At 40.4% G+C, this 27,960-nt stretch overlaps 1 long non-coding RNA gene across 1 annotated transcript; it reads right to left on the reverse strand.

Annotated features, from left to right (window-relative positions):
* On the reverse strand, positions 1–27,849 carry LOC122968063. Its single transcript, XR_006398741.1, has 4 exons — positions 27,838–27,849; positions 17,722–17,733; positions 8,417–8,425; positions 1–1,067 (listed from the first exon to the last, which is right to left on the reverse strand). It is a non-coding gene; the product is annotated as an uncharacterized LOC122968063 (long non-coding RNA).
* Positions 27,850–27,960: the final 111 nt, after the last annotated feature.

A 27,960-nucleotide genomic window follows, 5' to 3' on the forward strand; every position in this document is an offset into this window, starting at 1 on the left:
TTTTACACATAAATAGCAGTTCAGTCAAATTATAACAAGATAGATCTCATAACTGATTATACTGATAAATAAATACAAGTTAACAGATCAAATCAAATGTGCTTCACAATGTTTTCCAGCAGTTTTTGTGTAGTTTTTGATTTTGTAGTTTGCTAAAGGGATGCAGAAAAGTAACAAACAAACAAATTAACAAAAAAACATTCTGACAAATACATTTTCTAAAGCAAATAAACACGTCTGACCGAACGTTTTTGAAGCTGTTGAAAACATGTAATGATTCTATAAATGAGCCGTCTGTTGACCGCCGGTAAACAGCTGTTGGGTGACAGCTGTCGTATATTGTTATAATATTTACACCTTCGCACACGTAAATGTTTTCCTTCAATACATCTCAGTGTTGGGATTCTTTGTCCACACAGTTGAATACGCTGCAATTAAGCTTTAACGACGTTAACGAGAGTCACTGAAATACATTTTAAGACCCCGTCGAGTCTTGTTTGAACACGTCTGCAGATGGAGATTTGAGAATATTATAACACTATAACACACTTGATTAAATATCGACTGTGACGGACTAAATAAAGACTCAGATTTAAAGTCTCTGCTAGTTGTTTTTCATAGACTTGAACTAAAACCAACAGCTGCCTGAGATGAAATAAAACCTGTAAAAACCGATGGTTCAATGTTAAAAATAGTCAACAGTAGTGTAAAAAATGAAGTGGTTGGTTGTTAATTTGCCAAAAACATGCAAAACCACAATTACAACCCTCTATCTGTGTAAGTTATGGTTTTTATTATATATATGAATTAAATTATATAAAACATTCAAGCTGCACGTTTTTTAAAGACCTGCTTCACTGGCTGTTTACTAACTATTACCGTTGACTATTTTACTGTTTCTAATCAGGAAACAGGTGCCACAGAATCTTATCCAATCAGAAAAGAGTATTTGAACATGTGTTTCTATCATTGTCTGCTCATCTGACAGTTTATGAACCAATAATCTGAAGCGATTTAACACCATCCATCAGTTACTCCACGCAGATAAGTGCTTAAAGTCAAAACTACTTGCATAAAAAAAAATCCTTATAAAGGTTGAAACTGACTCTAAATATCAATTTGAACTGTTTTCTGCATTTATTGGTTCATTTTGTCCTGAAGAAAATAAAATAAATAAAATATTTCATCAAAGTTATGAGTGTGCAGCTTTTCCTTCTTTCTTTAACATCATACATGTCATCAGTATCCAGCATTAAAAAGCTTTTCTACAGTCTTTTGCTGTTTTTATCAGGCATTAAAAGTGGGTTTTGATGCCTGGAAACAGGTGTAGTTTTGATCCGTGTTGTTCTCTGACGGATGACGAGCGGAGCTGCTGTTTGTCACCTTCATCAGAGCTCCGAACAGGAAGCGGAGGAGATGTGATCTCTCTCTCTGACGGAGACGGAGCTGCGCCGCCTTCCTTTAACAGGAAATTAATAGTTTCTCCATCGGAAATGAACAGGTGTCAGAGGTCGTCAGTATTCCTGTGTGTGTGTGTGTGTGTGTGTGTGTGTCACTCTTTATACTGTTTGGTTGTGAGGATGTTTCACTTGTTCCGTTCATCTGAAACAAGATGAAGGCAAAGTAAAGAAAGAAATTGCCTATTTTTGTTGATTTAAATGAACACATAAATGAATATATGCAGTAAATAAATGCTCTTAATTAATCTTGATATAAATGTAGAGCTCAACACAGTCTAACTATTAAAAAAAGTGCCTTCAAAGTCACACAAGAGCGTAAAAGTTTCTGGCTCCTTGGTTGGATTTGATGTTTTATTTCAGAAAACAGGACGGGATTCAAACAAACAACCTGAAGACAAATCAAATTCTGCTCAGTGGTTCCAAAACTGCTCAGGAGGAAGAGATCAGGTTCGTCTCTGTGACGTGTGGGAGGCTCAGGTTTATAAAGCTGAGTCACATAACACCGAGCAACAGACGTTATTAACCAAACGAGCCTTGAAATAAGCTGTAATTCTGTTAGCTCTTAATGAGAAACATGAAGCCCTGAACAAGAGAAGAAATAAACAAACATTCAGACCCTCAATAAAAAAAACCCTGAAGAACTGGACCATGTTTGAACCCTAGAAGTTATGTTACTTTACATGTGTTAGATTATGTTGCATAATGTTAAGTGTGTTACAATCTATTCATCTGTAATGTGAACCACCAGACGCGCGCCAAGTAGAGCGTGTTCCTGGATCAAGATTGTGATCAACCAATCACAGCCCTCTGACATCATCAGTTTGCTGCTCCTGTCATCCTCTCAAAATTTCTTTTTGGCCCCAGAGACAGTTGTGCTTCTTTTCTTCAGACGTAAACTAAGTTTTCCTAATTAAATTTATTAATTTAAAGAAAGAGGAAGAAAAAAGAAGTTTTGAGAGAATGACACACTGATGATGTAAGATTAACCTTTATTGTATCGCTTGTCTTGGGCACTTGAGAGATACATGTACAATCAGTTAACATGTAGTATCACACACAGATCCATAAACACCAGAACATACACATCCCTCCCAATAAAAACCATAATGTTTCACCCCCTGATTTATACATGTTCAACTGCCTGAAGGGATCGAATCATTCTGAATAATTCCTCCTGTTCATACTGGATATTAAAAGATCCTTCAAATGTGCTTTCAATGGAAGTGATGGAGGCCACAGTGTGTCCACACAGTCATTTAAAAGTTGATGTGAAGCTTATATGAGGCTTCAGCAGTCTGAGTTAGTCATATCAAGTGAATATCTGACACATTTACAGTCTTTTTAGCATCAAATTCCCTCTTTGTGTTTCCTCGGACAGTGTTTCCCTGTTGAGCTGCAGGTGGAAGTATAGTAACAAAAAGAGGAACTTTGGCACTAAAAAGACTGTAATTGTTGAAAGATATCTACTTGATTTGACTCATTTGGACGCTGAAGCTTCATATTAGCTTCAGATAAACTTTTAAATTCATTTTTTGCACAGAAGGAGGACATTATGAAGGGATCTTCTAATGGTCAGTATGAACAGGAGGAATCATTACAGCAAGAAAAACATGTTTTAATGCTCATTTGGGCTCCTGACTGTTGATTTAAGACACACTTGAAAAACTGTGAACTCATCCTTTAAACTAAAATCTGTCCCTCAACTCCACCAGTTCCTCAATTTCGTCAACCAGCTTGGTTTTTTATAAAGACGTCCAAATCTCGCCGTGTTACCTGCTGGAGGCGACGGATCGACCTGCCAGCAACGAGTCTGCTGACAACATTTTTGGAAAAAAAAACAAAAAAAAACGTCTCCTCGTCCTCTGACGACGCTTTAGAGACCCTTCACCCTGTCGCCTCATATATATGCCACATCTCGCCCTCGATCCTGCCATGATGACTTCATTATCCACCCACCGCACAGGCGGTGTGAGGAAGAGGAGGGGTCTGAAGGTCAGCTGAGGGGCCCTCTTCACAACCAGCTGCTGTCGCCGTGTCGCCATCCCCATCTCCATCCTTCTGGACACACGCACACACACATATATATATACATATAATGACGCCAGGATGACCACCACACACACACACACACACACACACACACACACACACACACATATATATATATATATAATGACGCCAGGATGACCACCACACACACACACACACTCATATATATATATATATAAATACACACCTCTCCTGACCTCTGAGCCGGTTCACACGCTCCCTACACAACAGCTGGAGCAGCTTTGCTTTTCTACTATAGAGCGGGAAACTAGAAGAGTAAAGAAAGTAGAAAGATAAGCTACAACTTTCTACTTCCTCCCACCTTCTTCCTCTCCTTCCTCCCCTTCTGCTCCTCTGTCACAAATCGGGTGTAAAAAGCCACTTTCCTTCTCCTCTTCCTCCTAATTTACCTCCTCACCCCTTCCCAGCCCTCCCTTCTTCCTCCCCTACATCAGTGCGGGAGGAGGGGTGGGAGGAGGAGGAGGAGGAGGAGGGGGGGGGGCAACAATGGGACGCTGCTCCTTCCTCCCCTCCCTCCCTCCTCCTCCTCCTCACCCACCTCCACATCTGTGAGTGCCCCTCTGTCTCCTCATTCTTCTCCCTAACCGCTCCATTATTGGGCCTCTTTCACTTGTAAATGTGGCCAGCAATACTTCTGATGGGTCTTTTATGCACGCGGCCGGGGTCAGGAGAAAGGTAGGGGAGGGGGGTGGATACAATGAGGGGGTGGGTCAGGGTTGAGGGTGGCGAGGAGAGGGGGAGGCGGGGTTGGTTTAAGGAGTCTTGTGCTGTTTTTTTTTCTTGCCGGCCAGAGTGTGAGGGGACAATTGTGACAAAGAGTTAAATCCTTTTTTGTGTGTGCAGTCATTTGGGACGGTTGGGACGGGCCCAGCTCTCGCCTCTCACCTCGCATTCCTGCAGCCGGCCGTCCCCCCCGGCAGGACGGAGAGGGTACGGGATGAGACGGGCCCGAGGTAGAGGAGGACGACCGGCTCAACAGTCAGGAGTTATGAATGTAACCCGGAAGGAGAATGATGGCAGCAGCATAACAAGTTAAAACAGTGTTAAAACAGCAACATGTTGTTTTTTGTGTGTTTCATGATAATTTAAGTGTTCTGTGTATGTGATGTTGTCAACGCAACTCTGGTCTGAATCAGTGAACGAGTTCATAAACTTGTTTCGACTTCTTTTGACACAGAAAAAGTGAACTAAATGCATCATTAAAAGCCAGGTGAGAACGTTCTCTCTTCTCATTGGTCGGATGTGTCCGGGTCAGAGCGGGAACGTAAACACAGGAAGAAGGTCCTTAAAAAGACAACACACATGGTTTTTAGTCCAGTTCGGACCTCGAATCATTCTCCGGCTAGCTGCTAGCTGCTAGCTGCCATCAATGGTGGATTTCACTCACAGCATGCAAAGTGCTCCTGGCTACCTGAACCACTGAGCTAAAACTTGTAACCTTGTAGTCAGTTAGATGGATGTCGGATCATGTTCCCACCACAAATTAAGCATTGGTTGGATGTGTCTTGGTCGGAGTGGGAACATAAACACAGGAAGAAGGTCCTGAAAAAGCTCCTATCTGCCTAAATATCAAGAAGACAACATACATGGTTGTTAGTCCAGGTTGGACCTCGATTCATTCTCCAGCTAGCTACTAGCTGCTAGCTGCTAGCTGCTAGCAATGGTGGATTTCACTCACAGCATGCAAAGCGCTCCTGGCTACCTGAACCATTTAGCTAAAACTTGCAGCCTTGTAGTCAGTTAGATGGAGGTCGGATCACGTTCCCACCACAAATGAACCACTTCAGAACTGGTCTGAAAACACCCCATGACTCTGTGAGGCTGCTTTGAGCTAACTGCTAACATCAGCCTGCTAAAATGCTGATGTTTAGCAGGCTAATCATTTCAGTTCAGCCTGTTAGCTTGCTAACATTTGCTAATTAGCACTAAATAAAAAGTACAGCTGAAGCTGATGGGAATGTCATGAGTTTTGCAGGTATTTTGTCATAAACCAACGTGTTTTTTTGACAAGATAATAGCAATAGATGAAAAGTCAGGAGTTCAAGTCATAATAATTAATCCTCTGGGGAACATGAATATGTGAGCACAATTTCACAGCAATCCATCCAATAGTTGTCGAAATATTTTAAATAAAGAACTAAAAAGTCGACCTCATGGTGGCGCAAGAGGAAAAGTCGGAAGATCATTGAAGTTTTTAGGATATATCATCTGGGAGCCATGAATGTCTGAACCAAGTTTTACATCAATCCATCAAGTAGATGTTGAGAAATACCACGGCATGAGTGAAACCTCTGACCTGCTGGTGGCACTAGAGGAAAAGTCAGACGATCACCACAGTGTTTAGAATTTAACCTCTTGGGATCATGAATATATTTTGTAAATTTCATGGCAATCTATGTTATAGTTATTCGGATATTTCAGTTTTGGACAGCTAGCTGATTTTTCTCCAACAGTAGTCTGGTTTACTGATGAACACTACTTAAAATTTCAAATAAAAAGTGACAGTTCTGCTATGTTGCATTATTTTACCTGAAATCACATTAAATGTTATGTTATATGAGAATATATGATGTCGTGAGTGTTTAATATTCAGTTCTGTGATGTTACGTTTGTTGTTTATGTTGTTTCTGAGCGGCGTCATGGTGTCATGGCCTGACCAGTGTTATAAGGGATTATCTGTTATTTTAGCTTCTGTTGTGACCTCTGCCACACACACACACACACACACACACACACACACACACACACACACACTCACACGCACACACACACAGCAGAGAGGTGGTCTCAGTAGCAATCGAGTCTCCAGGACAACAGGTGAACAAAGGGGACGCGGCGGGGGGAATGTGAGGCGAGGAGGGAGCTTGGTTGAGTGGTGGGGGGGGGGCTAGAAGGGTGATTCTCGGAGAGAGGGCTGATGGGAGAGGAGCTGGTGGTGGTGGTGGTGGTGGGTGTGGGGGGGGGCAGGTTGACCTTGGCCTCTGTGTTGTGGTCAGATGGGGTGCGAAGGCCACCGGCCGTGAAGCAGGAGGAGGAGGATGAAGAGCAGAGAAGGATAAAAGCTGTGACGCTTCTCACTCTCTTCAGACCTGCAGTGATTAATGACAAAACACACACACACACACACACACACCCCGGCTGACCCCTGTGAGCCCGCTGCTCAAACAGCGGGCCCCGGGTCTTTGGCGTGGTCACTTTCCCAACACTTCTGATTGATGAGCGATTCCTTTCCCACCACAAATTATGGTAATAACGCTGAAAGAGTCGAGGAGCCGCAACACTGCAGCTGCTCTGCACAACTCTCTGATCCCAGCGAACGAGCAGAGTTACGACCTCAGCTTTCACTTTGTAGAAAGTAGAGAGAGTTAAAAGACACCTCAGCATGCAGGAATGATTTCTTAGATGTTTTAAAAGTCAAAAGCCACGTCTAGGAAATAGATTTCTTGTAGAAAATATCTCCATTTATTATCAAGGTCGTAGCAAAGATTTTGTACAACCTACCTTTTAGACTGAACGCAGAGCAAATTTGCACCTGATGAATTTCACTGCGAGAATGTTTTTAAAGTGTTTCTCGCTTTTCTGTTTGTCTAAGTTACTAAAGAGGAGTCATCCAGGAGCTTTTGCTCAAGTTTTCACTTTGCACAAATGTGTCTTCACCTCAGTTTGCATCATCCGGAGTGAACCGCATCTTATTTGTGTCCATTTCGTTCTTTGCATTGACTTTTCTTGCAATCACGGCATCTAAATGACAAACATTTAACAATTTTTTATGTTTTCTGCACATTTTATCTTCCACATTATGGTCCAAATGCTGATTTAAAGCCTTTTCCACACTGCCACACATGTAACTGTGGAGGAAATCCTGTTATTTTATTTCTAAACGAATAACATTTTAAGATATTTAGTCTAAAAAGTGTCAGAATCAACCTTACAAACCCAATATAGAATGTAAACTCCTCCTCAGGTTATTATATATACATATTACCACAACACTGCAGATGACAGTCGTGTTTATATCGGCTCTGCACTGCAAAACTATTATTACTAAATCATCAGGTTTAAAATTCAACATCAAGATTTCTCTCTAAAAGACATGAAAGCTGTCGGAGCTGTTTGTTCACTAGTGTCAACATCTTGACACGTATCAGATAAATACAACCTGCTGCACTCGTATCAATAATACGACACTTGTTGCCAGGACGACGCTTGACGTCTAACCACTTTTAGACTCTTTAACTCTTAACATTGACTTGATATTTATATATTTATACTTTATATTTTTATTCTGACTCTTTTTTCCTGTTTCAGGGGATGTTTATGGAGTTTCTTTCCTTTCTGATTTGAGGGTCTGAAGCGTAGTTTCAGACAGATGTGATGTGGATGTACTGACCGAAATTTTGGTAAAGCTATTTTATTATTTTATTATTATTTATTTGTATAATTCAGTCTATATATTGTTATTGTGTTGAGTTGTATAAATAAAACTGACATTAAACTTGTTGATCCAAGATGATTCAGAAACAGGTGAAATAAATTCACCTCACTGTTGGATTTTGTGAGTTAAAAATGAGATTTCTGCTCAACAATGGACTAAAAGACATGAAATCCACCCTGAAGTCATTTGTCTTTACATTTTTCTCCACTGTGATCCACCACAGTGATCCTGTGTGTTTATGGTTCCCAAAATGCAACATCCAGCTGCACTTCAAAGAAGAGTAACTGAATAACTGAAGACATTTTCAAACCTCTAGCTGGTTTGTTCTGGTTTGAATCAGAGGATGAGCTGGTCAACATGTGTCTTAAGAAGGAGCGAGAACGTAAACACAGGAAGAAAGTCCTGAAGAAGCTCCTGAAGAAACGTACATGGTTGTTAGTCCAGGTCTGACCTCGGTTCTCTCCGGCTAGCTGCTAGCAACTGATGATTTCACTCATCCGAATCCCAGCATGCAAAGCGCTCCTGGCTACGGGAGATGGAGGTCAGATCACCACCAACACTCTGCTCCAGAACTGGAGCGGACAGAGACCACTTCCTCTAAAGGGTCTCTGTGTGAGTTCAGATCTGCACAAACAAATCTCACCAAAGAGGAAAACCAAAGAGTTTGATTCAACCGAAACCACTAAACCATGAAGGTTTGAAAACGTGAAAAAAGTTTACATAGGAAAACATCACCAAACAGATTTAATGTACAAGATATTTAGAATCTTTTACGATCTGGATCTTTTAGAGAAATGTGCTCATCCTGATGCTCGACCTTTACACTCAAAAGATCAGAGGAAGTTCAAGATCCGAGAAAAGATCAACAAGTGCTCGAATGATGAGTGTAATCACAAAATCCTTGTTTGATTTGTTCAATAAAATATCACTGGTATGTTTGAATGTGTCTCTTAGAGCCTTTTCACACCTGAAAGTCTGAATCAAGGTTCATGTTTTTGTTAGTTTCGGTTTCACATTTCAATGATCTGAGCACATGACAGGATTTTACATGACGTACCTACATCGTGTTGTCGTCACTTACATGAGCCGTGTCCTCCTGTACTCAACACTGATTGGTTTGTAGATGTGTGTGAATCTGATGTAGGTGTGTTAGTTACTTTCTATAAACAGATATCTGCATAAGAATGTATCTGTAGGCAACAGGACAAGGTTTTGGTTTCCTTTTGTAGTCCGAGTAGTATTGACCAATCACGTTTGAGCAGGTTGCCTGCAGGTAAACAGTCCATGTGGAGAACAAAAGAGGCGAAACGCAACCTCAGAACCCATCAGCTTTCATCTGATGATGATGATGTAGCTTTTTATTAGCTTTTTAAGAATTAATCTGTATTCATATGCATATATCTGTTTATAGAGATGCTAAAATCTCATCTGGACTGTCTCAAGTTGTTAATCGGACTGTAAACAGTGACCATCACCCTGATCTCTGTTATCTGTTAACTGATATCTACTGGCTACACTGGAACCCTGAAATACTGGCCATTGCTTTCAGAGGCTAAATCGTCATCAGACATTTGAATTAATGGAGAGAAATTATTATTATTATCATTATTACAACATTACTTGATCTTCAGGTTGCATTGCTCTCCTGTCTTCTCTCATCCTGTCTTAAAACACCTGGAAAGTTTCAGCATTTTTATGAGTTTTTTCCAGTTGACTTTTTATAACGTCGTCAGACTATATTTCAGTTAAAGACTTGTTCTCCTCCTCTCTGCATCTGCTACTGCGGCTCATTTTTCCTTTTTCTGCTTCTGCCAGAACTTCCTGTAATTGGTGTAAATTGCTGCAAATGTTATCATGCAAGAAATGAACCGAAACATGGTTCAGTTTGATCCGCACCGAGACCTCCTCTTTGTGTCGGACCGAGGTTAAGCTGTGTGATCCAGATCGTGGTCCGGGGGGGAGGTTTCACACCTGTAATTATGGTTTGGATCAAACGAGGCAGGTGTGAAAGGGCCTTAGAGAAGTGCATTCGACCGATTGATTTTTCTTTTTTAAAGCAGGTCTGAGCTGTTGGACTGAACGTGTTAGCGGGTCAGTATGTGTGCGTCTATATGTGCAAATGAATTATCAAAACGTTCAACCTGCTGCACGTCTGCTGCTTGTGGGGAAGTGATTTCTACATCTGCAGCCGAGCAGTTGAAGAACTTTTCTCTCTGCACCGTTAAAGCATCTCTGCTTCTCGTTACGGGAACGGAGGACGAGACGACGGAGACGAGTTTCCAGCTAACACACCGACCGACATGTCCTCCTCTGGCCAGGCAGCAAGTGTTGCTTAAAATAAACAAAAGCAGATCATTGGTCGGGAGGAGGCGGTGATGTCAGAGCGCCCCTGGTGAACTGCAGCTGTGACTCTGCAGCTGTTGCTGAACAGTGGTGCAGTGTGTGGTGGGGTGGGGTGGGGGGGGACAGGGGGGGGGGACAGGCTGCTGTTTGGTACCAATAGAGGGGTGAAGGTGGGGGTGGGGGGGGGTAGCAGGCGGTGATGGCGGCTCAGTCAGAGACGGGTGCAGACGTCCCGGGCGTCTCCAGCCGGTGACGAAAGGAAGGAACAAACGGCGGCCAAAAATAACGCTCACAAAGTCACGTTTGCAGCTGAGCGTCGTGTATGAAGGCGTCGTGAAGGCGACATCAGTCCGCTCTGGTGCTCTGAGGGCCAAACATGGCCGCCTGCCTTCATCTCCGCTGCAACACACAGCAGAACAAAACTGGTTGAATCCAGAACTGGCGAGCAGAGCGGCGCTGACATTTTGCAGGAGGTGATGGGTCGCTGATGATGATGCTATTTGGGGGGCGTGTGTTTATATATGTGTGTGTGTGTGTATGTGTGTGTGTGTGTGTGGAGGTGGGCGACTGAGTGGGGGGAATAACGAGAGAGAGAGGGGAGGTGCTACGTCATATATGGACATCTGCAGTCCCTCTCTCATCCCCAACCCTGAAAGAATGAACCCGTTTCAGCCTCGCTAGCATGTTCGCTTGCTTCCAGTCGTACCTGACATTGCAGACGGTGCATGTACGCAACACACACACACACACACACTGACGCACACACACACACGTCCTGTGTTCGCTCCTTTTAAAAAAAAAAGACCGTCACGTGTCTTCGCAGAGTCACTAGAGGTCATTTCCAGCGGCGGACCTTCAACATTCTTGCACATTTCTCAGACGCCCAGGAGATGCTGCTTCTGCTGCTGGAGGGAGGGAAGAAGGAGTGTGTGTGTGTGTGTGTGTGTGTGTGATGGGAGGGAGGGAGGAAGGAAGGGATGCTGGGAAGGAGGTCGTGATGTGACGTCACCCCTGTGATGCTCCCACACCTCCTCCTCCTCCTCCTCCTCCTCCGCCCACATCCAGTCCCCTCCCTTCATCTCCATCTCCATCCTCCCTGCCTTTTACTCTGCGGCGGTGCGTTTGTGTGTGTGTGTCACACAGTGATGACACAGCCCGGGTCATGTGACTGTGGAGGTGGTGGTGGTGGTGTTGTTGGGAGGAGGAGGAGGAGGAGGAGGAGGAGGGGAGGATGGGAGGCGGCGGGTGGGGGGAGGCATGAAGGAGGAAGTGAGTGACCCGGAGCAGAACGCAGCAGGGCGGATGAGAGCAGACGACTGAACCTGCTGCTCGACGGCGTCCAACATGGAGGCCGAAAACCGGAAGGGGAAGCGTTCTGCAAACGTTTTAACGCTGCGTCGACGTCTGTAATCACATTAATCTTCAGTCACTCCCCCTCAACAGACACACGAACCTCTGATGAAAGATTTCTGCTGGAAAAAACGAGCTAAAGTGCTCATGAAGTTGCATTTTTAACCGAATGTAACCGTGAATCAGCTAACAGCTTCATTTTGACTAGCAGAGGTTTTGTGAAGCCTCGAATCAGACTGAATATTTGCATCACAGGACAGAAAATACAGATTTAAAAAAGAAAGTGACATCACAGACACACAGAACAGACAGATGACGTTCATATCACATTTTAAAACACCTCAGTCACATATTTTTGCCTTTAAGACTCAAAGAACGAGTGGAAACAGCGCAGCGATCGCTCTATAGCTCATCAGCAGAGGTTAAACGGCTGTAATGATCTCTCTAATCATTACACCGCTCTCCTAATTGTTTCCTCAAGATATCTTTGTCATCAATATCATTGTCGATACCGATCAATTCCTCGTTGAGGCGCAGTCAGCTGCGAGTGCACCTGAAGTAACCGACCGACCGGCAGAGAGAGAAGAAGAATCTGCTATGTCGGCACGTTTTATGATTTTATTTGTCGAAAAATTCAGATTGTTTTTTTTTACAAAGTGATGAGAAACAAACACGGTTGGTTTCTGTTATTGATTCTGGTCGTCAAACAGCTGAAATCTGTTCTTTAATTGAATCTTTTATCATTTATTTTAAGATCAACAAAACATTCAGGTCATGATTGGCTCATAAAACTCTTTTAATGTCACTTTTTGAGTTTGAGTTTTTAAGTTTTTTAAAACTTTAATTACTTAAAATTGTTCAAAGATGCAACAGGACAGTGTCTCCTAACATTAAAGGCGTCACAAGACAAAACTTGAGAGATTAACAGGAGTAGAAACTGAAAAATATACTTCTGCTTCATAAAGTTTAGTGTTTTTTTCACACTTTACTCCAATTTTTGACATTTTTCTTGTGAATTTCTGGATTATTTGACACTTTCAGGCCTCTAAAAAATAAAATGATCACTTTTCACAAGGTTTTGCAAGAAGATATTGTTTCTTTTTAAGGGGTCGGTAAAGTTATAAAACAGCAACAACAAGAGATAAAGATGCTTCACTCAGAGGTGTTTTTATACAGATGAATATTTGGCCATTAAAAGACATTAAACTAAGACTTTGCAGTCGTGTTTTTGCTTCAGAAAACATCACAATTCTGCAGACGTCATTACAGTTTCACACCAAAGCAAACAAGTCGCTCAGTTTTAGGAAATTTCGGACTCATAAACATGACTTTGCATCAAACTTTAATACTTTTATACTGAATAAAATGTTTCTGTTGCATCCAGAATAAAAAAAACTAACAAGAATCAGAAGCTGACACTGAATCTGTGATCTCGTCGACTTCGATCAGATAGTTCAAGACTTCAATCAAAGTTTGTCAGATTTTAGACTTTAATTGTGTTCAGGCAAAGTTCTTGTGTTTTCACCACATTTAACATTTGAACTTTGGCGTCTTTTGCTAAATGAGAAACAGTTTTGTAGAAAACATGTTTATATATCTCAAAACAAGGTTAAGGCATCGGGGAAAAACAGTATTGTTTTGGTGGTGAAACTCAGATATCTGCTATATTTAATCAAACGAAGGACACTCAGCTCTACTCATGAGCTCCAAATGTTCTGATTTTGACATGAGAAAGGTCTCCTCTGTTTGAACCCTCTGATCCTGTCATCATGGGGCGTTCAATGACACTCAGTCAACAGACAACCGGTGTGTTTTACCCCCCAACTTGGGTGGTGGCGTTGACTCAGCACACACACACACACCTCCCCGAGTTTTTAATCCACTGATCTGAGGCTGAGCTCCCATCCCGGAGCAGCTCGGCTCCTCGGGACAACACGCTGAGAGCGGATTACAGGAGCAAATTAGTCTGAGGAGACCCGACGCATCCGAGCCGGGGTGACGCTGTGGTGTGAAAATCAAACAGACCCCCGTCCCAAAAAAAAAAAAACCCAAAGGAGGCCAAAGTCAAACTGAGGGTTTGATTTACCCTGCTGCTGACACCTTTTCAGCCTCCTGTCACAGCTGCCACATGTTTGAAGATTTTTCTGTCCTGTGACACAAAAAAAAACAAACAAAAAACCCAAAAGACGTCTAATATCTTCAGCAAATAGTTTCAGAATCAAATCTCATTCTGATGATAAATATTTCTGGAAAAATACAACTTTTGTTTTGTTATTTTTAGCTTTCTTTAGATGCTTCCTTGTAAAACATATATATTTTTTGTATCTATTCAGTCACTTTCCCTCAAAATTTTAAATATTTTGTGGACAGAAACTTAATTTTTCTCAAATTAGACAAACATCTCAAACAGAAAAACACTTCTTATTGTGCCACCAGACAAACTAAAAATATCATCTTTCATGCATCTTTTGATTCCTGATGAATAATATCAGGAAGATGGAAGTCACATGACTGATTTAAAATGAAGGCAGCATCCAAAGAAACTCTGGGCCTGTTGGAAAAATTTCAAATAACATTTTAACCAAAAAAAAAACTGCACAGACTTTAGTTTCTTTTTCTAAACTTTAACTTTTAAACTGATAAATTAAATCTGAACAATAAAAGCAATTAGTTTGAAGAAATCTGGATAATGCATGAGATTAAAAACAACCAGGAAACAGAAGAATAAAAATAAAGATGAAACAAACAAACAAACATTTAAAAAAAATAAAATAAATCTGATGCTTCCAATGATCATTAATTCTTTATTATTCACCAACAGTAGAATCAGTACAAACGAATTCCGTCTTTATTGGCTTGTAATGGCATCTTTTATCAAAGGGATAAAGGGCTTGGAAAAGGTCACGGTTTGTTAAACAAAATTAAAATGATACATTCCTGAAGAATTATGCAAATTATAATCCCCAAAACGCCAACAAAAGGCGGCAACAAAAGCTCACCAGTGGAGCGACAATAAACCTTCCCTGCGAGGTTTTCAGGAGGAAAAGTGCGAATAAAGAGAGAAGCTGTGGAGATGGGCCTGCCTGGGAAATATTAGTTTCACTCCAACAACTTAGAAAAAATGTCCCAGCTTGTAAAATACTTAATTATCACTCTTTATTCTTCATGCTTTGGCCTCCTTCTTCTACAGGCCCCATAATTAAACAAAATCTGCAGAAAGAGAGGCCTTCTTTGCTCCGGTTAATCGGTTAAAAGAGGTAAAATAACCGCTTTTAGGGGAATTAAAGTTAATTAAAAAGCTAATTAGAGTCAAATTAAGGTGGCAGGAAAAGACCATGGCCCTCAAAAGGCCCTGAAACAGAAACTCTACAACAACATATGGACTAAAAACTAAAAAAAAAAAAAACATGCAAAAACATGAGGGTGAGGTGAAAATCAAAAGAGCAATATGCATAAAAAGAAAAAAAAAACAGATTATATCCGGTGAAAGAGGATCAGAAGTGCAGGAGCGTCCAGCAACAGATGTCCAGGCACAATTCTCGGGTTGGATTTGAAATTTCACAAGAATTGCGTTTGGACAATCAGCAGCTAGAGCTCAAACTAATACAAATATAATCACATATAAAACCAAGAAAAGAAGAAGAAAAGCAGGAACAAAAAAGCAACAAAGAGAGATTTTTTTTTTTTTTTTTTAAAGGCCTGTTCACAAGTGAACCTGCTGCTCCACCACGATCCACATTGAGTGTGAGCACAAACTGAAGTCAGAGGCAGCGTGTTCACACTCAAACACATCAGAGGCCACATCAGCCATATTATCCAATTACAGCCGCTAATTGGCCTCTCTCCAATTTATCAGAAATAATCCTCCAAAAAAAAAAAAAATAAATAAAAAAACACAGCAGCCGAGATTCAAATCAACATCCTTTCATAAACATCTCAACACAGATAATAACTTTGGAGGAAAAAAAAGAGGAATTCCGGGAATCAAAGCGGGGGGAAACAGTTTTTTTTTTTTTTTTTTACCCCAAACTCCTCTCCGCCATATCTGCACCTGTTAAGACGCATCTCTCTCCTCCTTCCTTCCTCTCTTCATCCCCCCCACCACCCTCCAAAAAAAAAAAGCTTTTAAAAAAAAAACTAGCATCTACTGCACATCCTTTCACCTTTTTCCTCACACAAACCTGCACAGAAAGATTTAAAAAAAAAAAAAAAAAATTAAAAAAAAAGGGAAATGACAGGTTGCAGGATGCTCCTCCGCGTGTAGTTCCAGCAGACAAATCAGTTACTCCTCCAGGAAAAAAAAAGGGGGAAAAAGAAGCTGATGATGGAAGCAGGGAGGCGGGCAGGGAGGCTGGATGCTCCCCCGGATGGTTGCAGGGGAGGACGGCGAATCCGCCGCCACTATCACCGCCACCGGTCCTTTTGGGCTCCTCCTTCTCCTTCTCCTCTCTCCCACTGGCCGATTTTAGGGGGCTTTTTCTGGGGCTCCTCCAACAATAAGCCCCGGTGTCACCGAGGGAGAGCTCGGGAGTGGGGCCGGTCCGCTCTTGGTACTGAGATTTGAATAAACACACGCGCACACACACACCGCGGGGGTTGATGATAAATGCCCATTGTGCCCCGGAGGAGGAGGAGGAGGAGGAGGAGGAGAAGAAGAAGAAGTAATGAATCTGCACTGGGAGAGAGAGAGAGAGAGAGAGAGAGAGAGAGAGAGAGAGAGAGAGAGAGAGAGAGAGAGAGAGAGAGAGAGAGAGAGCAGCTGCGAATGAACAACCAGCAAACCTCTTAAAGACACAACAGTCTTATTTATTTTTCCCCCTTTTTTCTCTCTTTCTTTCTCTCTTTTTTTCTGCTTTTTTCTTCATTTCCAATTACAATCAAAACACTGTTAACCCTCCTGCATAAACACACACACACACACACACACACACACACATGCACATTGAGTACTATAGATGACGTTTTCCCCTTTTTGCTGCTGCTGTAAGAGACAGTTGGAGCTCAGAGGCTTCCCTCACTGATGATGTGATGGTGGGAAAACACAATAAACAAAAAGGTGAATGAAGTAATTTTTAAATTGTTTTATTTATTTTATTTAAAGGGCAGGTTCACACTTTTTCCAAGTGTGTGTTAAACCAGCAGTCAGGTGTCCGTATGAACAGTGAAAGAGGTTTTCCTCGCTGTAATCATTCCTCCTGTTCATACTGGATATTAAAAGATCCTTCAAATGTGCTTTCAATGGAAGTGATGGAGGATAAAATCCACAGTGTGTCCACACAGTCATTTAAAAGTCTCTGTGAAGCTTCTATTCAGCTTCATCAGTCTGAGTTAGTCATATCAAGTGGATATCTGACACATTTACAGTCTTTTTAGCATCAAATTCCCTCTTTGTGTTTCCTCAGACAGTGTTTCCCTGTTGAGCTGCAGGTGGAAGAATAGTAACAAGAAGAGGGACTTTGACACTAAAAAGACTGTAACGTTAATAAATACTGTACATTAATAAACACTTATATGGGGCTGAAACTAACGATTATTTTCATTATTGATTAATCTGTCAGAAAATTGTGAAAAATGTCTTAAAACGTTTTGTTTTGTTTGGATCAAAACCTAAAGATATTCAGTTTGTCATGTAAAACAAATAAAAGCATTAAATCTTCACACTGGAGAAGGTGGAACAGAGAATTTTTGGCACTTTTGTTTAAAAATCGACTAAAACGATTATTCAATTATCAAAATAGTTGACAATTTTCTGTCAATCAACTTAATTGATTAATCGACTAATCGTTGCAGTTTTACACTGAAGAAAGTCATTAAATCTGCTCATAACTACATCATAGTGTGTTAAAAACCATTTATTAAATGTTTGTGTAAAGCCTATAAATGCCATAAAGGGGGACTTTAAGTCAACTGTTACGAAATATTGTATTTCTTGCAAAATAAAATGTTTTTTAAGATTGTAGTTAATTTATTGTTTGTTTATATTTTGCTTGAATTATTCTTCTTTGGGTGATTTTGATCATATTTCTTTACTATTAACCCAACTTTTACTAGTTTTAAAAATACAAATTTTAATTTCTGAAATCCAAGTGAACATTCACTTCCATGACAAGTGCTGATGTGACTGAAAGCTCCAGAACTGCTACTAAATGGACCTTGGAGACCGTGTGGAGGTTCTAGTTCAGATTGTTGTGAAGATTAATTTGCTCTTATGTGTCTTTGTATAGTTTATTCATCTAAAGTTAAAGACTAATAATATTTAACAGTTTAACCACTAAAAACTCAAATAAAATGAGTTTATTACAAAAACAGTAAAGAATAATTTAAAAGATCATGGTAAAAAAAAGTAATATCCTTAAAAGACCTTATTTTATTTTAATACCTGTAATAAAAGGGTATATATTCATACCTCTTAAATATTCATGATCTGAAATGCTGGTGAATCTTTTAAATTAAACAGAGAAATAACTGAAGAAGCCATTGATCATTATGATTTAAGCAAATTAAATCAATTTAACAACCTTTCTGTTTAAAAAAAAATGATAATCTGCAGTTTATTGCTTCATAGATTTTCACAAATAAATAAGAAAGGGATATAAACACTTCATTTTGCCTCCAAAACTCATTAAAGATCCCTTCCAGACATGTTTTAAGATGTATATAAAACACTCTACCTGAGATATTAATCGCGTCTGATGTAATTTTTCCAGAATTATATCATTAAATCTTCTCCTCCAACATCTCCTCCTTCTTTTTTATTAATAATACAGAATCTCTGAATATGTAAATATTATTGATTTCTAAAGTTTTCCTGCTGGACACCAGATGTCTCCTCCTTCACTGGAAAGTTCATTCTCAGTGTTTGTGCAACTGGAGGCTTCAAGTTTCCACATCACACTTGTGTAAGTTACATACTGGACCACGATTGGCTCCAAACTAGCTGTGATGTCACAAATCCTGCTCGTAGGTTCACGTGTTAAATTTATTTGAGATTTAAGGTGAGAAACTTTCCTCCTTCAGCAGATGAATGTGAACATCATCATCATCATTCTGCACAGAGAAGAAGAACAAACGTCCAGCTGCAGGAACAAGAAGAAAAACATGTTTCTGCATGGAGGAGGACTTTAAATTAAATGTTTTTCCTCATTAAAATAATACATTTATGTAATTATCAGTTACTACGATGATGCATCGTAATCACAACAGTGTGAAAAGTTGTCATTCAGTGTATTTTATTATCTCTTTTGATGGATTGAGGCTAGCAGTTTCCCCCTGCTTCCAGTCTTTGTGCTAAGCTAAGCTAACCACATCCTGGACGCACAGAGATGAAACTCGTCTCATCTGACCGACGTGTGTTCAGTATGTTTCTTCTTCATAATTACACAACATGGATGGTGATAAAATATAGCAAATATAACAAAACTGGATGAAAACAAACCTGAAACACATCTATCAGTTCCAGAACAAATCTGGAAGACTTTCTGGACTTTTCTGGCAAGACGAAACAAAATCTGATGAAGGAAAACACATCATCATCATCATCATCTCTGTGTGCTTGTAGTCTTGTCATGATGAGGTGAATGCAGGTCAGCACTGATATCCTTGATTGATTTCCCCTCATTAAATCAATACTGATCACAGAGAAGTCGATGCGGACGAAGCAGATGAGACAGAAAGGTGTTTTCAGTTTGACCAAGAGAGACGTCATGAATATGATCTTTATTCAGTTTATTACAGTCAGCATTAAGAACATCTTGAGCACACAAATATGCGACTCACCTTTTTCCACATTCTTCGATATCGTCTCGTGTTTCACTCTTTTGCTCCTAGAAAAGTTTCTGTGAACTAAAAACCTGGTAATAGTTTACCTCACAGGTCTTTAATTCCCTGGTAATTTTTTAGGAGGTTTCCTGGAAAGAATGATGTGATTTGGTGCCAATTATTAGAGAAATTTATTTAAAAGAAAAGCTCAATTTAAACTGGTAAATGATGATTCACCATGCATTCATTATTTGAGACACTGTTGTTCATGTATGTTGAATTGTGTGCTTGTCTGTGGACAAATTTCACATTTTTTTACAACTTTACAACCATTTACTCTCTCCAGACAATGCAATTAATAGGTTGTAGTTGAACACTTTAAAACTTTACTTTTCAAAACAACCGTTACAAAGTGTCTCACAAACAAGGACAAATAAAAGAAAGCATGAAAACATTGTTTTTGTGATTTGGTTAAAAGTCCAGCTGGTGCGTTTTGGACACTCTGAAGCAGTGCAACCATGTTTTGGGCCAAAGCATGTAAACACTGCATTACAATAATCCAGCTGAGAGGCAATAAAAGCATGAATCACTCTTTTGAGGAACATTAAAAGAAATAAAAGATCTAATTCTAGAGATATTCCTCAAGTGGAAAAAAAGTGGAAAAAAAATAGCCTTTTAAGATGGGACTAGAGAGTGAGGTTCTGATCTAAAATCACTCCGAGGTTTTTAACAGTGGATACCACATGCTGAGCTAGAGAGCCAAGAGCAGACAGAACCCAGCCATGAGTGTGCTCAGAGTCTATAATAAGGATTTCTGCTCTGGAGGAATTAAACTGAGGAAAATTCACTGCCATCCAATCCTTAACTGCAGCGAGGCAATTATACATGGAAGATAACTTAGCTGATCCAGATGGTTTGCAGGACAAGTACAGTTGAGTATCATCTGCGTAACAATAAAATTAAATATCATGCTGTTAATAATGTGGCCCGAAGAAGTAAATAAAGAGAAAATAAAAATGGTCCCCCATACATAGACAATGCTTGAGAGGAGGTAACGCCATCAACAGACACAATGAATTTTCTGTTAGAAAACTATGAGGGGAACCACTGGAGGGTAGGTCCGGAGATACCAACCCATGTTTTCAACCTTTCAATAATAATGCTTTGATCCACTGTGTCAAACGAGGTGCTAAGATCAAGCAGAACCAGTACCAAGCACTAATCTGCATCAGCCTTCATCAAGATATCATTGACAACTCTCACAAAGGTAGTCTCTGTGTTGTGCTGCTTACAGAAACCTGAAATATAGACATAAGACCCGTCTTTTTAGCCAAGCTTTTCATTTATGAACACTAAAAATAACTGTGGCACCTACACAATACTGGGTTAATGTTACCCAGAAAGTCAAAGACAAGCAGTTGTTTTGACCTAGTTTCTGTGTTATTTTTTATTTTACTGTTGAATTATTTACCCAAACATAAGCTTGTTTTAGTCTACTCTCTCTAAACTTACATGCCATCCAATCCTTAACTGCAGCTAAGCAATTATACATGGAAGATAACTTAGCTGATCCAGATGGTTTGCAGGACAAGTACAGTTGAGTATCATCTGCGTAACAATAAAATTAAATATCATGCTGTTAATAATGTGGCCCGAAGAAGTAAATAAAGAGAAAATAAAAATGGTCCCCCATACATAGACAATGCTTGAGAAGAGGTAACGTCATCAACAGACACAATGAATTTTCTGTTAGAAAAGTATGAGGGGAACCACTGGAGGGTAGTCACGGAGATACCAACCCATGTTTTCAACCTTTCAGTAATAATGCTTTGATCCACTGTGTCAAACGAGGTGCTAAGATCAAGCAGAACCAGTACCGAGCACTAATCAGCCTTCATCAGCCTTCATCAAGATATCATTGACAACTCTCACAAGGGTAGTCTCCGCACTGTGCTGCTTATGGAGACCTGAAATATAGACTTAAGACCATCTTTTTAGCCAAGCTTTTCATTTATGAACATTAAAAATCACTAGGTTCAAATTTTACCCAGTTTGGGTCAATATAGCACCTACACAATACTGGGTTAATGTTACCCAGAAAGTCAAAGACAAGCAGTTGTTTTGACCCAGTTTCAGTGTTATTTTTTATTTTACTGTTGAATTATTTACCCAAACTTAAGCTTGTTATAATCTACTCTACTCTTTCTAAACTTACATGTCACGGTTTGTTATTGATCATTAGTAACTTGTATATCTTTTGAATGTCATACGCACATCATTTCATACAAGAAACAACACATTTGTGACAGTTTTTAGCTAAAGCTTGTTGTATTGAACACTGGGTCAAAATAACGGATTGCAACTGTTAACACAATGTTGTGTTGGTGCTATATTGACCCAAACTAGGTAAAAGTGACTATTAGTGTGTAGATTTTGCTTGTTTTCTGCATGCAAAGTGTCCTTGAATTACATGAAAGGCACTTAAAATCGAATTTAATGTTATTATTATTATTATTATTATCAATACAAGTCCCAGATTACAAGTCCTGTCCAGGAAATTTCTTGTAAATTACTGTTTGGAAATGAAGGACCTGTAAAGTAAAAGCATGACCAAAAATCTTATTTTCTTGCACAAACTGAAACAAAATTGACAACATGCATCAAAAGTGAGTAAAAAAAATGAACCCACAGTTTGAATACTTCCAGCTTTTAGTCCTACAAACTGTCACGCTCTGTTGAGAACACACCATCTGTTCAGTCCTGCATCATGGAGGAGGAGGAGGTCTGCACGGGCATGAAGCTGAGACCTGACCCACACCTGCATCTGTAGAGAGTTATTTATAATCTGTTCTTGAATTATTTGGAAATAAAACAATATCAACTTGACCTTAGACTTATGCTGTATGAAAGAAAGTGTCCCAAACTTGACTGACATCAAACCATGCCACAGGTGAAGATTGGTACAAAACTGAACCATCACTTCCTCCATTGTGAACTTACTACTTTCAATGGTGCAAATTCTTATATCCAGGTTGATTCTGACACCAAATCATGTCACTGTTCAGAAGAAAATACACAAGTTGTAATGATTTAACCTGAATGAACTGGATTTTGTGCAAAAACGATGTTGTGGGTTGCAAGAATTTTGCAGAACATAGAGTCCAGAGTCCTGATTGACGTCTTTATGGCTGATTTTTTGCAAAGTTTTGCCTAAAATTTGATTAGTCTGGTTGCAGAGGAGAGCTTTTAGGTCACATGAAGGTCAACATTATTATTATTGGATAAGGACAGCAGAGACAGACATGAAACAGGTAGAGAGAGAGAGAAAGATACAGCATGTTGCAGTTACGTGGTATAAATCTTAATCACGAGGCGACTGCGACGCCTCAAAAGTTCAAATTAGGTTTTTACAACCTTGCAAATATTTTACTGTTATGGAAATATTGAATATCCGTGTTTTGGGCCTGAAACTGTTAATTTTCAGCTGCAATTAAAAAGAAAATTGGTTTCAATATCAGCTTTCACAAGTCCATTTAGGTGCTCATTTGAGGTAATTCAACAAGAACTGCTCACCATGAAATGATTTCCTTACTCTGGGTTTCAGCAAGTATTATTATTATGATTATTTATTTATTTATTTACTTTATCCAGTCAGACAGTCTCATTGAGATTGAAATCTTGTTTTCAAGAGAGACACATCTATAATCAGACGAGAACACAGTCATCATACCGTACGAGGCGAATAAAGAACTACAATGGACTGAATTCCATTTACACCTTGATAAGTACACCTTTTTTTGGGGGAAACACTGAATACTACTGGAAAAAAACACTAAAACATGAAAGATAAACACAATAATTGAAGATATTACAGGCGCCGGTACCACTATTACTACTACAACTCAGAATAAAGGATGGACTATATGTTAAAAGCCAAGAAGACATCAACAAAAAGAATAAAGAATTGAGAACACTTATTGCACATGGGATTAATGAATTTTGAACATGTTGCATCTCATTTTTGGAAACCTGTATCAGAGGGGAGGATGGTCTGGATTTGATGTGATGGATTTAGCTTTCTGTTGTATCTGTATCGCTCCCTGGGTGATAATCCAGCATGTGCATCTTTTTTATACTGTTGCACTCTTTGTGAGCCGCTCTGGACGACACTATCAGCTTAAAGCCAAATGTAAACAGCTAGACAAGGGGTTAAAGGATAAATTACCCAGCAGGCTTTGCCTTCAGGGCGATGGTGGACCCTTCCTTCCCCTCTTGTAAGACATGTCAGTGGATTCCCTCTGCCCTGCTCGGCTCTGTACGGTGAGTTAACATTTCCGTTGCTGGGAACATCTTTGCACGTTGGATGCTCATTTGCCTCTTAAAGGGCCCCGCTGCTGCCTTTTCATGGCCCTGTAAGAATAATTTAGTGCGGGAGGCCCGAGATCACTGGAGATTATGGCTATGAAAGGGGAAAAGGACGCGTTATTAATGCTTGCTCATCGGAAAGAGGAGAATGAGAAAAGGATCCCCAACGGGTCTGGATTCACTGTATCACAGCACTCTGCCATGGGAAACCAGGACAGCTTCAGTCTGCTCTGTGACGCTGAAGAAAAAAAACAGAAGCCTTGTGAAAAAAAAAGAAACTGTAGTGATTTTGAAGGGCAGTCAGACACACTACAGGTCCCTACTGGATCATTACAGTAATACACCAAGAGATAAAATACATTAAGGTCACTATAAACTTCCTATTCAGCTCCATGATGAGCCCCTGTAGAAATATTATTGGAATATCATGAGGATACCTCTAGGACAAAGCAGATAAATATACCGTAAAGCATGATAATGTCACTATTCTGAACCATAGAGACACTGTCAAAAAAAAGAAATATAGGGAAATAAAATTGAAATATAATGTGACCATAAGACTTAAGAAATACAGTTAAAACACACATTTTCAACCTTATTTCTATGGTATGTTCTATATTTTTCTTATTGTTAACTCATGTTTGGAGCCAAACCAACAATAAACTGATCTACTGACAAGTATTGTGTGTGTATCCAAAGCCTGATATATCTTATTCCTCCGTTGTCGTCCAAAAACTATTAAAAACGCATCATTGATTCACATCGCTGCACTGGGTGACATGTTCCTTCATTATGAAGAGTTTGATCACGTTAGTTTGTTTAGAAACGACTCCAAAGACTAATAACAGCGATCAGGTTTTCATTCTCTGGAGAGTAGTTTTGTGTACGGCAGACGCCACTGAGCATGTGCAGGAACATGGTGCTGCTTACAGCGCTTCATTAGCCTGAAGCTAGCTAGCTTGAGGTTACATGAACTGTAATACACATCGGAACAGTTTTTTAAATACTGTGATTACAATCGTCCCCTAACGGTAACCCCGTATATTGTAGCCATGACAACGGAAGGAAGTAGAAACCTTAATCCACACCACCATGTTTCTCTAACCTTAACAAAGTGATTATTTAAACCCAAACTTTCTCTAAAGCTAATCAAGTGGTTCAGACTTTAACCACAATCTTGTCACGTCATAAAATATCATTATTTTTTAACAGTGATGTGTAACGCTTTTGGCAGTGATGTGTAATGTTGGCCTGCTGATTATGGCCGATAGGGGCGCCCAATTAGAAAATGCTGCTATGTGTCGTTCTGGAGTCACATGATCAAAAGACACATTCACCCTCCACCATTTTATTTGAGTGTCTGAACTCAGAGTGTGTAAATATATCCACTAAAGTATATAGCGCCCTAAAAAACTCCACGATGGAACAAAAAAAGTCCATGGCATGTATATTACTTTTAGCTAACAATCCCACAATGCAACACGCTACATTTACTCTACAGCTGACAGTGATGACGCAAAATGACGATGATTAGTGAGTGTCCAAACTTACTGCTCACTACTGAATACTATGTGGTAAGTTAAGTGTAATGAGTGAACGAGGGCAGCCATTGTACAGGCTACGCCAGAACTATACATCCAAGACTAAAAGCACCTTTGTGTCATTTTTTCAGGAAAGACGCAGAGCGTTTGCCAGTTTTTAACAGGAAATAGAAATACATTAACAGAAGATGTCAGTTACAAAAATCCATCAGTTGACAAAAGATAAAACTGCCAATGTGAAAACATTCTGGGTGTCATTGCAAGTGGTCTCCGATGGCCCTCAGACCCCAGTTTGGGAACCACAGATGTCTGTAGTAAGCAGCTCTTACCGTCCTGTGTGTCGACCCTCTAACACCACATGCTGCTGCAGCAGGTCGGTGGTGAAGGACTGATCTCAGGGTGTTTTCAAACCAGCCAGTCTCTAACTTTGTGAGTCTGCTGTTTGCTGCTGGGCCGGTAACGTACAGTTGATCCATCAGAAAACAGCTGAGACTGAACCGGAAAGGAAATGGTGCACAAAACCAAAACTTGGAGCTAAAAGAGGTTAAAAAGCTCTGTAGGGCTGCAGAGTTGGTGATAATTCCCTTCATTCATCAGCATTAGCAACATCTTTCAGATTAGTCACTTTAAATGAGCATCAAGATAAAAAAATATTGATTAGTGGAGCTTTTAAAGAGTGTATTAATGTTTCCACTGATGGTCTTCTGGCATTCCCAGTTGCATTAGACTCAGTAGGTTTGTTGTGTGATTCTGCAGAGTTAGCACATCTGTGGGAGGACCCCCCACCATTCTTGAATAAATTTAGGGCCTCCTCTTAAGGCCCGGGTGTCCAGCCCTGCTGCTGACCTCTGACCCCTGCAGAAGAAAAGTTATTGAAGCCGCTGGTGAAGCCTCCTAAAGCTGACCAGCCAGGAGGGGCTGGGAAAGTGGCCTGATGGAGGCGAAGGGTGGCTCAAGGGGGTCACAGCAGAGAAAGACGGGGGGTGGGGGGGTGTTTAGGAGGGTGAGGGGTGTTCATGGTGTGTGTGTGTGTATCCTTTGAGACCCCCCTCCTCCTCCTCCCCTCCTCCTCCTCCTCCTCCTCATGTCCACAAGTGTGTCCCTGCAGCTATTGTGACTCTGAGCTACGGCAGGACAGAAGGCCTCAAACAAACCGGGTCTAAACAATGTTTGGCCCCTTTTGTTTCTCGCCTGCCTTTCTTCTTCAGGCCTCCATTGCAATCTACTGGCCTCTTTTGTATTGATTTCCCTCATTCAGCGGCTCGTCGGCCTCTTTCCGCTGTTTTATATGCTCTTTTCTGGATTTTTTTTTGTGTCCACCACCTCCTCCTCCCCCCCCGCCGAACCCTCCCTCCCTCCCTCCTCTGGCATTCTCCGCAGTGTGAGAACGCAGAGTGCCTCTTGACTGGATGCAACTCATTAAAGACACCTAATTGATGAAGAGTGTAATTAGTGTGACAATCGGCAGAGGAAATCAATATGTTTTTTAGCCAAAAGAGCCACATCAGGGAGGACAAGATGGAAGACGGCAGCGTCTGAGGAGAACCGTATGTTGGGGTGACAGCGGCACGAGGAGCCTCACTTTCACTTTTAGATACAAAAGAGGAGAAAACGAGCTGCAGGAAAAGAGGTTTTTTTTTTTTTTGTTTTTATCCGGTTCAATTCTCCACTCGGGCAGCTTGTTAAAGCTGCACCACTTAGGAGAAACTTCTTGTTAGTCTATTGACTTTACACACAAACACATATACACACAAATGAGACCTGATGCTTATAATTTACTTTTATATCGATCGCTACCGAATAAGAAGTTTACTGTGCTCACACCGCGGAAAAGCATCTCTTACAGTGTAGACAAAAGAAGCTCTGCGGTTCTGACCTTTGACCTCTTAACTACTTATAATTAAAACTATTGATGATAAAGGAGTTTAAGCTCACTTCTACAGCTGTGCTTCCTGCAAGAGTAAAAAAAAAAAAAAAAAGAGGTCCAACTACTGTTAGAGACACAAATCCTCCAGCAGAAGATCCAGCTGACGAAAACACGTTTGGGGATCAATAAGTGACTGAAATGCAGCTGACGTTCTGTGAGTTCATTAATGTCCCCTGATGATGCTGTTGTTGGGAATCCAGAGCTGCGATTGTAGTTTGCTGCAGCTGATATATCAGCTCATGAAAAGTTTATCACAGACACATTGGTATCTGCGTATTTATCGATCAATAAGTAACAAGAAAGATGAGACTGATTCTTTCTTAAGTGGCTCATACGAGTGATTTAAGAGAACTCGTTGAAGTTCACCAGTTTTCTCATACTTACTATTCTCTCTTTGGTACAAGCGAGATGTGGTCCAGATCTGTCATATATACAGATAGTCGTTCAGATTAAGGCAATAGAATTATATTTCCTTGAATATAATGCCTGAACATTATCTGAAAGGTTTGACATATCAGGCTTTTTGTGGTTTTCTGTCATTTATATACTGTCACAGTGTCAGATGTCCATGTTTAACTTGAGGTGAACGTGTGTAAAATGCTTCCTGTAAGACAAAAGTCAGGACTTTGTTTGCAGAGTTACCTCTACTTCCTCCTTGTGATGACATCAGACCATTCGCATATGTCCACAAACGGCCGTCTGTTTCTTAGC

Source organism: Thunnus albacares, chromosome 2 (assembly GCF_914725855.1).
Source record: "Thunnus albacares chromosome 2, fThuAlb1.1, whole genome shotgun sequence".
Classification (NCBI taxonomy): Eukaryota; Metazoa; Chordata; class Actinopteri; order Scombriformes; family Scombridae; genus Thunnus; species Thunnus albacares.